This window comes from Pipistrellus hanaki, assembly GCF_964339955.1.
Source record: "Pipistrellus hanaki genome assembly, chromosome: 13".
Lineage (NCBI taxonomy): Eukaryota > Metazoa > Chordata > Mammalia > Chiroptera > Vespertilionidae > Pipistrellus > Pipistrellus hanaki.
Window position 1 is genome coordinate 13,273,521 of NC_140515.1, and position 13,276 is coordinate 13,286,796.

The 13,276-nt window shown below is 42.1% G+C and overlaps 1 long non-coding RNA gene across 2 annotated transcripts in view; it reads right to left on the reverse strand.

Moving 5' to 3' along the window:
• The window catches only part of LOC311631947, a 270,208-nt gene that overhangs the window by 168,172 nt on the left and 88,760 nt on the right, over nucleotides 1-13,276 (reverse strand). The gene's annotated exons all lie outside the window — the stretch shown is intronic.

Genomic DNA, 13,276 nt, shown 5'->3' on the forward strand with positions numbered 1-13,276 from the left:
AAAAGGTACTGGAAGTGGTGTCCTTGGTTCCGTAAGATTGCACAGGGTGCCTAATCGCTGCCATCAGGCCTTACCCCAATTAAGTTGCTTCCTGGACTGTGACTCCTAAAGGGCACATGTGATAGGATTTGCCCTTCCTCTGCCCCCTTGGTCAGTCAGGAATAATTTAATGAGCATCTACACTGTATTCAGCATTTCCTCTACACACAAAGGCCAGTTGCCTGGGGTGGTGAGGATGACGTTTGAGGAAGTTTTTTGTTTGAATGCTCTCCACAGTTTATCTCCTTCCCTATCTTTAAAGTCTTACAAGGAAGAGCCCACTATTAGTTGTGTTTTACTGAAGAGCAAACTGAGGCCTAGAGAGGAGAAATGACTTGTAAGAAGATACACAGGTAGTCAGGGGCAGAGTCTGGACACAAACTCACTCCCTGGCATTCTAAAGCCTTTACCTGTGTGACTGTCAAATACCAGCTCCTCTTCGTGTGGCCCAAGTGGACTCTGTTCAGGAAATGGAAATAAAGAAAAATCTTTGCTTCGCCGAAACGGGTTTGGCTCAGTGGATAGAGCGTTGGCCTGCGGACTGAAAGGTCCCGGGTTTGATTCTGGTCAAGGGCATATACCTGGGTTGCGGGCACATCCCCAGTAGGAGTGTGCAGGAGGGAGCTGATCGATGATTCTCTCTCATTGATGTTTCTAATTCTCTATCCTTCTCCTTTCCTCTCTGTAAAAAATCAATAAAATATATTTTAAAAAAATGTTTGCTTCATGTATTAAAAACAAATGATATTACTAATCAAGTAAATGGGACCTCAGAAGAAAAAAACAGGAAATCATTTATTTTAGGGAAAACAAAGTCTATGGATATAAATTACTCTGGATAAAATGCTAAGAACACCAATGTTGCCTCAGCCTGAACAGACCTTCTCTAGCTTGCCTGTGATTAAAATGCTGGAGTTTGCTCTTCATTTCTGCAGCCTCGCGGAAAGCACTCGAAGCCGGTCTGCATTTGCTTCTTTCAATCAGCTCACACAGCGGGCTCCCTTTCAAAACATAGGGGATGGCTAGTAATCTCTCAGGATCATGAAGATGCGGTGAAGGGGAAGTGAGAGGTAACTCCATTGCTTTCATTTACGGAAAGCTTTACATATTAAGCAGAAGCTATTCAGTAGTAAACAGAAGTGAGCTATCCAACCATGAAAAGCCAAGGAGGAACCTCCGATGCATATTGCCAAGTGAAAAGACTATACACTGTAGGAGTCCCACGACTTGGCATTCTAGAAAAGGCAAGCCTGGGGAGACAGTAAACTATGGGATATGGAAGTGTAGGGCAGCGACCCTATCCCATGTGAGACTGACAGTGAAGTTATGACATTGTACATTTGTCAAAATCCAGAGAGTACAATGTAAAGTGAAAGCCCTCATGTAAACAATGACTTTAGTTCATAATAATGTATTGCTGTTGGCTCATCAATTGCACACGGATGTAAGATGTGAATAACAGGGAACTGGGCACGGGGAGCAGGCTGAGGGAGGAGATGGGAGCTGTACTTCCCACTCAATTTCTCTGTCAATAATAAAACTGCTCCAAAAAAGTTTTTTTGTTTGTTTGTTTTTTGGTTGTTTTTTTTAAAAGCAAAAGAGAATCGCACTGTTTTTCAGCATTGTGGCATCTCTTTAGATGACAGTCCTCACCTCACAATGCCTAAGAGACCAACCAGCTCTGCCCAGGCTGCGCTGACCGACGGTAGATGAAAGGTCAGGTTAAACGTCTCCCTGGGCTGGGAAGACAGAGCAGACTTTGTGTCACAATAGAACTCATCCCCTGGAACAGGGAGATGGCAGGAGATAAAACAATACTCTTTATCACCAGCAGATCAACCAGCAAGGACGGGATCTTTCTATTTATCTTATAGGCTCAGAGGACAATGGGCCTTCTGTCCTTACACCTGGTGAGGGGAAAGGCGCCCCCGGCAGAGAGCTGGTGGGGTTTACGCGAGGCCATGCCGTTCAGATTTCATACCTGCGCCTCTGACAGTGCATCCCGTTTCATAATCTGCCTTCCAGCCACAGTGCTCAGAAGCGGAGCCATCAGCTTTCAAAGGGCAAGAAGCAGACCTGTGGCTTGTTTGGGAAGAATGCTAGAATGTAGACATCCCTATTGGAGAGCAAGATAACAGAGTTGTGGCGTGTTTCCCCTCTCAGTCAGACACTAGCCAGGAGGCCAGGCAGGCTGCTCCTTCTGTGTGCTCAGTCCTGGCTCAACACCAGGCTCAGAGCAAATCCACAGAGACAAGGCCTGCTGGATGAGTAAACCCCCCAAGACAGAGCACATCAAAATGATTCATCAAGATGAACACCTTGTTTTTCCTGCTTCACTACAGTTTCCAGACACATCTTTGTGGGCACATGTGTGTTGATAGTTTTCTTCATTCTAAATCCTTGTTTGGAATGGGACCAGCCAGATTTGACTGCCTTCACTTGGGAACAAAACCCCCAAATTTCTGTGGGGCAACCAACCTTCCCCCTATGGTTAATGTGGGAAGTTTGGATTTACTACTCCCTTTTGGCTCAAGGGGATGGTCTGTGGCCTGGGCCCAGCAAGTCAGAGCTCTGTGTCCCTTGGCCTCAGTGGAATTCAGAGAAGGGCACATACCTCAGGCTGAGCCATGAGACCTGGGATTCTGCAGCAATGATTTGAAATAGAAGCGTTCTTCGTCTGCTGGGGTTGAGAAATTGATAAAATGAAAGCCTAGTTGCTAGTGGGCTGGGAAAAATCTCCCTGAAAATAAAGCCAAAAGAGAGTAGAGATGGGTTGAAAGCTGGAGAGAGAAATGAAAATATTTAAGCAACTTGAACTAGCAAAGCCTGAAGTCAACACATTTCCTGGACCTTTCAGTAAAATGGGCCATTAAATTCCCAAGATTTATCATTGTACCCATTTCCCACCTCACATTGAAATTTTGTCTGTTAGAACCAAAAACAGTGCCTGGAATTATGGCTTTATAATTGTAAAAATGACTGAAAGAAGCTCAACCATCATTTAGCCTGATGGGAAAACTGAAGTTGAGGGCGATGACATGGCGAATCACAGGAGCGGCCCTGAAAGCCAGCTCTGCCACACATACTGCCTTGTGCTCATTAACAGATGGCACCGCCTTCCCAGAGGCACCTCTGTTAAACTGCCCAAACATTTCCCACTCTCCCCATTTCCTGCAGTGGTGAGAGGGGGCAAGGGCACGTACCTCATACCTCACTTGCAGGCTTGATCCCTGGCCCCTGGGTGAGAGTGGGGGAGGGAGGCATGCATGCTGGAGGCAACCAATCCATGTGTCTCACATCTCTCTCTCTCTCTCTCTCTCTCTCTCTCTCTCTCTCTCTCCCCCCCCCCTCCACTCTCTCTTAAAAAAAAAAAAAAAAAAAAAAGAGAGAATTAAAAATAAAAGAATATGTCCAGACCAGTTAGCAAATTGAACCATCCTGAGACCAGCCCCTTCTCCCCTCAGGACTCTGGGACCTCTCCATAATTTAATTCAGAAATTAAAGGGGTAATGTCTGTCCCTGTGGCCAACTTCCATTCTAATTAGTCACACCCCCTCCTCAGAGCCCTTCGTTAGCACAGAGCCAGCACACAGACTGTTTCCCTCCAGATAATGGCAACTTCATGGGTGAATTGCAGGCCACATCTCAGTCATTTGGGATAAAATTGTTATCTCAAATATAAGTTAGATGAAAGCTAATTATGCCAACTGTGCCCAAGACAACATGGGGCTAGAGAGGGAAAGTTCAGCCCTGGCACTGGGAACTCTGAGGAAGCTTTTTCATCCCTTTTGGTGTGTCCTTTCCATAGAGACGGACATTCAGGCACCTGAGTTGTCAGCCAGGGGCAAGAAGGGTCTGCCCTCCCACTTCCCACTGTGGTTGTGTGTGTGTGTGTGTGTGTGTGTGTGTGTGGTGTGGTTAAGCATTAAGTTTTTTTTATTTTCTTTTTTTAAAAGCCTCACCTGAGGATATTTTTATTGATTTTAGAGCAAGGAAGAGAGAAATAGAATATGAAAAAAAATCAATGTGAGAGAGAAACATCGATTGGTTGCTTCCTGTACACGTCCCAACTAGGACTGAACCTTCAACCTGGGTATGTGCCTGGAGCTGGAATGAAACCCATGACCTTTCAGCGCACGGGATGATGCTCCAACCAACTGACCATACTCTCAGGGCCCTTGTTTTTGGGTGAATAGTGGAGACTCTCTTCAAGTATTGGGAGTCCTATCAACAACAAAGGAAATGGAAGGAAAGCAAAGCTCTGAAATGAGAGATGTCAGGCCGAGGCTCCTTCTGAAGTCAATGGGAGGTGAGCTGCTCTCCTGACTCCTTAGCAACAGAGCAGGACAAATGGCTGATGGACACAAAGCTCCGCTGCCTGGAATCCCCAGCATGTGTCACCTGTGCATGGCTAGCCAATCTGTACACCTATGGTCTGCCTTCATGAGATGATGAATACAGAGGACACACTCAAGCCATTTGAACATCTGCTTCCCTTCATGCCTTACCAGCATTTGCAGATCACCAAATAATTTAAAAATATGAATTGAAAAGCATATTCATATTCTACCCACCAACATTTTTTTTTATGGTCCAGACATTACTTTAGTGGTAGCCACAGTTTTCTTGTATGATGTTTGAAGCAAGAGATGTTCAGTGGTTTAAAGTATATATTTAAAAATAGCCAGAAAACTCCCCTCCATCCAGTTATCTCCTCCTCCTTCTCTGCATGTTGGCTTAGAGATCATTCTCTGTTCCAGTCTCCTCCTCAACTAATTTAGGATCTCCACAGAACCTTCGGATTTCCTTTTGGTAGCTTTTATTATATCTGTAATAATTTTCTTAATGCCTACCTCCCTCCCTAGACCCACAAGACCCCCAAGGATTGAGGCTGCAAACAGCCATCAGCTTTTCACCCAAGTTGGCCAGGCACCCCAGCGGGGACCCCCCACCCCCCTGCTGAAATGGCTGTGGCCAGCCTGCAAACAACCATCAGCCCCTCACCTAGCTGGCCAGGCACCCCACCCTGATCCAGGACACCTTTCAGGGCAAACTAGCTGGCCCCCACATATGCACCAGGCCTCTATACTAATAAAAGGGTAATATGCTAATTAGACTGCGACACCTTCCAGGAGTTCTTCTGGACAAAGCAATGGTAGCAAGGCCAATGAAGAGGCAGTTAGAGGCCAAGAGGGGAGGGCAGTTATGGGTGATCAGGCTGGTAGGGGGCAGGGTCGTTGGTGGTAAGCAGACCAGCAAGGGGGCCAGTTGGGGGCGAGCAGGCTGTCAGTAGGGATCAGTTGGAAGTGATCAGGACAGCGGGTGGGCAGTTTGGAGTGAGCAGGCAAGCAGAGGGGACAGTTGGAGGTGAGCAGGCCAGTGGGGAGGAGAGGTGGGGCGAGCAGGCCAGCAGGGGAGGCAATTGGGGGCGTGTACATTGGCACAGGGGGCAGTTGAAGGTGATCAGGATGGCGGGGGGGGGAGGGGTGCATATGGAGGCAAGCAGGCCAGTGGTGGGAGGCAGTTGGGGACAAGCAGGCCAGCAGCCAGAGTGGTTAGGGGCAATCAAGCAGGCAGGCAGGTAGGTGAGCAGTTAAAAGTCAGCAGTCCCGGATTATGAGAGGGATGTCTGGCTGCAGTTTAGGCCCAATCCCTGTAAACCAGCAATAGGACATCCTTCAAGGGGTCCCATATTGGAGAGGGTGCAGGCCAAGCTGAGGAACACTCCTTCACCACCACCTCCACCCCGTGCATGAATATCATGCGCCAGGCCACTATTATTATGTTTCTATAGACCTTGATAAAAAAAAAAAAAATCAACCACCCACAAATTTAAGGAGTATCTTACAACAATTTAGTTATTCTATGGTAAGTATCCAGGTCTAATATAACTATAGCCTTCTAGAAATCATAGTACATTCATGTTATTTTATTCATATTATCTCTATTTGTGAATGCTTATGATATATCAGGTATTGGTCTGGATCGAACCCGAACACTTCGCACTTAAGTCCATGTGCTAACTCATTAAACTCATTAAACCCAAGAAAGAGACACATTGTTACAATGATTAATGAAAAAGCTAAAATTTAGAGAGTTTAAATAATTTGGTCAGCCGAAACCAAATGGATAGAGCTCAATGGATAGAGCGTCGGCTTGGGACTGAAAGGTCCCAGGTTCGATTCCGGTCAAGGGCACGTACCTTGGTTGCGGGCATATCCCCAGTAGGGGTGTGCAAGAAGCGGCTGATCGATGACTCTCTCTCATTGATGTTTCTAACTCTCTATCTCTCCCTTCCTCTCTGTAAAAATCAATAAAATATATTAAAAAATAATAATAATTTGGTCAGTGTGTGTGTGTGTGTGTGTGTGTGTGTGTGTGTGTTAATCCTCACCTAAGGATATTTTTTCCATTGATTTTTAGAGAGAGTGGAAGGAGGGGAAGAGACAAAAAGAAACATCAATGTGAGGGAGACACATCAATTGGTTGCCTCCTGCATGTGCCCTAAGTCCAGGGATCGAGCCTGCAACCAAGGTACATGCCCTTGAATATAATGGAACCAGGACCCTTTGGTCTGTGAGCCAATGCTCTAATCACTTCACAAACTGGCTAGGACTCACATTGCTTCTTAAGTAGCAAAACCAGGATTTTTAAAAATATATATTTTATTGATTTTTTACAGAGAGGAAGAGAGAGGGATAGAGAGTTAGAAACATCGATGAGAGAGAACCATCAATCAGCTGCCTCCTGCACACCCCCTACTGGGGATGTGCCCGCAACCAAAGTACATGCCCTTGACTGGAATCGAACCTGGGACCCTTCAGGCCATAGGCTGACTCTCTGAGTCTATCCACTGAGCCAAACCGGTTTCGGCAAAACCAGGATTTGATTTCACTCTCCCTGACACCAAATCTATTTAGCCACCTATTTTGCAATATTACCATCTGCATAAAACATTGGCTGTATATGAATTGGTTATATATATATATAGAGATAGAGATAGAGATAGAGATAGAGATAGAGATAGAGATAGAGATAGAGATAGCGATAGAGATAGAGATAGAGATAGAGATAGATATAGATATATACACACACACTAGTTTGGATTTTTGTAATTTATTTTTTAATTACAGTTGGCATACACTATTATATTGTTTCAGATGAACAACATAGTGGTTACACATTTATATGCTAGTATTTACGAAGTGATCACCCCAATAAGTCTAGTACCTTCTGACACCATAACTGGTATCTAATATTAAGGTACTATTTTAAACTAAGTAAAGTGTTTCTATTTCCCTTAGCATGCCTTCTTCCTGTACATAAACATAGTTCTTCATTAATTCCTCTCCCCAAGGCAAAATATTAACAATAACCCTTCAGGGTCTAATCTGGACATAACAAGCCAACATTTCCTGCAGCCTGTAAATTCATCATTCCCATGGCCACCTTGCTTTATAGGTTTCTGGAAGAATTGGCTATAAAAATGACCATAGTACTGACCATGTCACAGGACATAGGTCCATGCATTCCTGTTTTACTGCTGACCAGAAAAGTTCCTCTTGGCACGGTACGAAATTGATGTTGCTTCCTTCACATGGTTGTGGCCCACTGTATGCAAGGAAGGAATATGTACAATTGTTTTATGTTGTACCTGACACAAAAGTTTTTATTGTCTAGTTATTGTCCAGTAGATCCATTAGGTAATTATCTTGCTTTTAAAACAAAAACAAAAAAAATAATCTCAGAGGAACTGTGACCTCAATTTATAATCTCAAAATCAATGGCACTAAACTTTATGTAAGTAACTAACCTAGGAATTACAAAATGAAGTGAACCAGTTTGTATAATGTATGATGTTAGCTCATAGATTTCGGAAACCTCCCCTTAAAGGTCCTTACTACGATACCTCGTAACAGTGTCTTTAACAGCTCAGTCCCAGTGTTTGGAAACAAGAAGATCCCTGTCATTTCTAGTGCTTGTGAGCCATACATTTTTAGAGAAATGTAGGATTCATCAGACCGTGAACCAATGCCAGGCCAAATGGCATGCATACGCCAGAAACCTATGTTCTTCTTTCATATTCTCATCTCAGTACCTGGCACCACCATTTCCCAGCTACCCAAAGTGGAAATGATTCTTGCCCCTTTTATTTGGTCCCCATATCCAATCACTCTTTGAGTCCACTTCCATACTTCCTCAATAGCTCTCTAATCTGCTTGTTTCTCTCCACCTTCACTACCATTCCTTCCAGTCACCACTATGGACCACCTATACAGCCTCTACCTAATCTAATTGAACTTTTCTGCCTCTTGTTCTTTATGAGACAAAAAGTCTAATCATGTCACTCCCTGGCTTAAACTATTGGATGGCTTCCCGTGGCTCTTAAGATAAGGCCCAAGTCCTTTGTTCAGCTTACAAAATCAATAAAAAATAATTTTAAAAGTAGCCGGGATTCACATAATATAAGTCCAAAAATAAATGAACTAGCATTTTGTGCACAAAACTATTAAGTAAAATAGCAAGGCTTAGAAGAATATGAGATAGTGTAATAGTAAACTATTATAATATATTGTTTGGAGATAGATTAGATATAGAAATACTAGTATATATATATATATATATATATATATATATATATATATATACTAGTATTTCTACATATTTATAGACATATGGATATACAGATATTAACTAGGAGAGGTAGAAAGAGAATGATGAACCCCAAATTAAAAATAGTCCCCCTTATCCATGGGGCAAATGTCCCAACACCCCCAATGGAACCATGAATTGTACTAAACCCTACATATACTGTTTTTCACTTAAAGGAAGCACTTCATTGCTTCTCCTTGGCATATCTGAAACCAGCATCTTTGCTCTTTCACTTTGGGGCCATTAGTAAGTAAAGTGAAGCTCACTTGTACACAACCACTGTGACTGTGTCAGTTGATTTGATAACTGAGATGACTACTAAGTGACTAACTGCCAGGGAGTGTATACGGTGTGGAGATGCTGGAAATGAAGTAGGACAGTTGCAAGATTTCATCACGCTACTCAGAACAGCATGTGGTTTAAAACTTATGAATTGCCTATTTCTGGAATTTTCCTTTTAATACTTTTGGTCCGTGGTTGACCGCAGGTAACTGAGACTATGTAAGCGAAATAGTGGATCAGGGGGCACTGCTGTACTTTCCTGGAAGCTCCATGAGTCAGGGTTTTTATCTCCTTTTTAAAATTGTACTGTTTTGTAGTACTTAGCACAATGCTAGACACATAGTCACTCTCATAAATACCTTTTAATGAATCCATAAATGAGGAGACAGGATTGGCATTGGAGTTACAGCAGGATTGGTAGAGTAGCTCCTTAAGCTGGACGATGGGTACGCCCTGCATGTCTTAACAGTATTCCTTATACGCAGTTGTCTCCATTATGAACTATATAAAATATATTTAAAAATTTAAAAATACACTACTGAGATTTCATATTGAGAAACATTACCAGGATAAGTATAAAACAGACAGCTTCACTCCACCCCCGGGACCCAACTTATTCCTGCCTCCACCTCGGTCCTCATGGGGGTCACAGGACCAACCTCAGAGAGGTTGGTTGACCCTATATTATAGGTATAAAACAGGTTAAAAAGAAGCATTTTTACATTATTATTTCACATGAAATAGCATATTGGTATGTCCAGCTTTGTGCCTGCATGAAAGCTAGTGAGTGAAGAAGAAAAAGAGCTAGCTAGCTCCATCGGGGGCAATCTGAGGTCATGGGTGGCCTATAAGTAGGAGTAGCATTTAATTATTTATTTCCTTTAACCCCAAAGAGAATTTTCATATTATGTGCAAAAGTCTCTTTTAGATGAGTCAGTAAAAAATACCTGTACCAAGGCATCCCCAAAATATAATCTTAGAAAAGGGGGAAATTGCCCAATCTAACCACACGAGATAGTCTGCCAACAACAGTTTTCTCACTATTGTAAGGCTCAACTGGAGATCAATCCTATTCTTTAGTTTCCTTTACAATTTTATTTTTGTCTTTCAAAAATAAGCCATCTGTTTAAACAGCTTGGAGGATGGATGCTCTTATTAATGTGCCTATTTCTGCAGAGTATATTTTAGTTCATTCCAGCAAGTTCTGGCTAAGTGCCTATGATGTGCCTAGCACCTTATGAAAGTGGAGGCCGCACTAGGTTCTAGTTCACAAACAACTCAAAAGAGCTCCTGGTTCACAGGTTGATGTTCAACATTGAGCCACTCCAGCCGGGCTCTATTCGATTTCAATAGGCAATTGTACATAATTAAAAAGGGCAGAATGTATAAAATAATTCAATTATTAAATACCTCACACAATGTTAATACAGTTAGAAATAGAGAGGCAATTCAACTATTTAAACAGAAAGCAAGAGAATGATGGTCATGGTATACAGGGTCAAGTGGAACAAAGCGGAAGAACACAACCAGTGTAGCATATGGGTAAATGTTGGTTACTGCAAGATCTTAGCTTTTGTTTTGGGTGGTGAATTTGGGGATGGTTATTTGGTATAAAATAACTACCAAAACAAAGTAGGTCATTCAAGGACCAATGACATCTGTGTCATTGAATAGGGATCATAGTTAATCTAATTCTGTGCATCCAAGGTTCATAACAAAGAAAACAAACACCACTTGTTATAAAGAGAAGATAAACATTAAAAATGTAGAACAATTTTCTTTTATACAGAGAGGAAGGGAGAAAGAAGAGAGAGACAGAAACATCCATCTGTGACCATGGTTCATAGGTCACAGATGGATGCAACTGAGCAACACCAGCTGGCCTAGAAATCCATTATATCACATCAATTTTTATTCATGTTACTGATATTTAAAATTTTTCCCTCTAGTTTACCTTTATATTCTTTATTTAAGATGTATTCATGTATTATATTTAATATAGTCATATTCATCAGTCTTTTTCCTTTGTTTTTGTGCCTTTATCTTATTTAAAAACTCCTTCCCTATCTCAATGTCATAAAGGTATTGTCCTATATTATTTTCTAATCATTTTAAAGTTTATCTTTAGCTTTTTTCTTTAATCCAAGAACAATTCATGTTTGTATGTGGAGTGAAATAGAAATTGAATTTCATTTTTTCCCATATGGATGAGAAGTTATCCCAGATCCATTTATTAAAATGTACAGCTGACTATACTAGAAAAAGCACCTTGATTTCAGAACACTGTTGTTTCTGTGAACTATGCTCCAAGTGTTGGAGGTCTCCAATATCTTAGCATCCCCAAAGAAATGGCCTCTTTCAAAGCTAATCTCAACTAATCTCCTAATAACTTCTGCTTTAATTTTGGCTTCTCTCCGCTCATTATGTTAACAGTATTTGCCAGTCATTACCTCATAGGTTGTTAGCTGTTTTAAAATCACCCACATACAGTACCAAAACAATACAAATGGAGAACTAAGTAAAATTACCAATCTTGTAAAAGATACGGGGATCTACCAATTGAGCAGAACTGCTCTATTCATTCCCAAAGGTAAGGACAGATGGTGAAATGGCAAAATTAGACTATTTGGTAGCAAAAGAAAGGCCTGTAAGTAAGTACGATGACACTATAGATGCCTCAAAAGGGAATCACTTTAACATCAAACTTAGGATGAGTCCTTGAGAGAAAATGAATAAGGCCTTATATATTTTTATGTTAAACTGCCCATTTAGGCCCTATCCCACATCCCTCTCACAATCCAGGACTGCTGGCTCCCAACTGCTCACCTGCCTGCCTTCCTGATTGCCCCTAACCTCTTCTGCCTGCCAGCCTGATCACCCCTTAACCACTCCCATGTCAGCCTGATTGATGTCTAACTGCTCCCCTGCCAGCCTGTTTGCCGCCAACTTCCCTCCTTTGCTGGCCTGGCCACTCCTAACTGCCCTCCCCTTCAGGGTTGATCACCTCCAACTGCCCTCCCTTGCAGACCTGGTCCCTCCCAACTGTCCTCCCCTGCTGGCCATCTTGTCGTGGCCATCTTGTGTCCATATGGGACAGGATCTTTGACCACATGGGGGCAGCCATATTGTGTATTGGAGTGATGGTCAATCTGCATATTACTCTTTTATTAGATAGGATAGAGGCCTGATGCATGGGTGGGGGCCAGCTGGTTTGCCCCGAAGGGTGTCCTGGATCAGGGTGAGGTTTCCCTTGGGGTGTGGAGTGGCCTGATGAGGGGCCTGTGGTGATTTGCAAGCCAGCCACGCTTCCTGGTGATCCAAGCAGAGGCCCTGGTATCTGGAATTTATTTACCTTCTACAATTGAAACTTTGTAGCCTGTAGTGGAGCCAAGCCCCCTGCTTGCTCTGTAGCCATTAGCCATACCTGTTGGGGTTCATGTATCTTCTATAATTGAAACTTTGTATCCTTGAATGGAGGCCTAGGCAAGCCAGGGTATGTGGAAAGCTTGGCTTCCTCAATTGCTGAGGAAACCCAAGCATCTCAACTGCTCTCTTGGTTGGAGTTAATTTGCACACTTGTTCTGATTGGCTGATGGGCATGGCTGGCAGGTGTGGCTTGAGTGGAATGATGGTTAATTTGCATGTTACTCTTTTATTAGATAGGATTTAAATGGCCTTAATATATTTTGGATTATATATAAAAGCTCTGTCAGAATCATGAATTCATAACATTTCCCCCAAGTAGCTTTCCCCCTGGTTTTTCTAATCTTATCCTTTGGAAAGCAAAAGTTTTTAATTGTGATAAAGTCCATTGTTCATTTTTCTTTTATGTTTAGTCTAAAAAATGTTTGCTACCCCAAAGTTACAAATCTTTTTTCTTATATTTTAGTCTAGAAATATTATAGTGTTGACTTTTTCATTTAGAATTAGGACCTATTTTGTATTAATTTTGGTATATGGCATGAGGTAGATATCAAAATTCATTTTGTAATATGAATGTCCAGTTGTTCCCACATCACTTATTAAAAACAAATTTACTTCCCCATATAACTACTGTGGAACCTTAGCCCAAATCTACTTAACCGTAGGTGTATTGGTTTATCTCTAGACTTTCTTCTGCTCCACTGATTAATATATCAATACTTTTGTCAATACCACATTGATATGATCATATTATAAAATGCCTTAAAATCATGTAATGTCACTCTTCCAACTTTGTTGCTTTTCAAAACTATTTGGCTATTTTTGGTCATTGGCATTTTTATGTAAATTTTAAAATCAACTTTCAACTTCCAAAAAACAT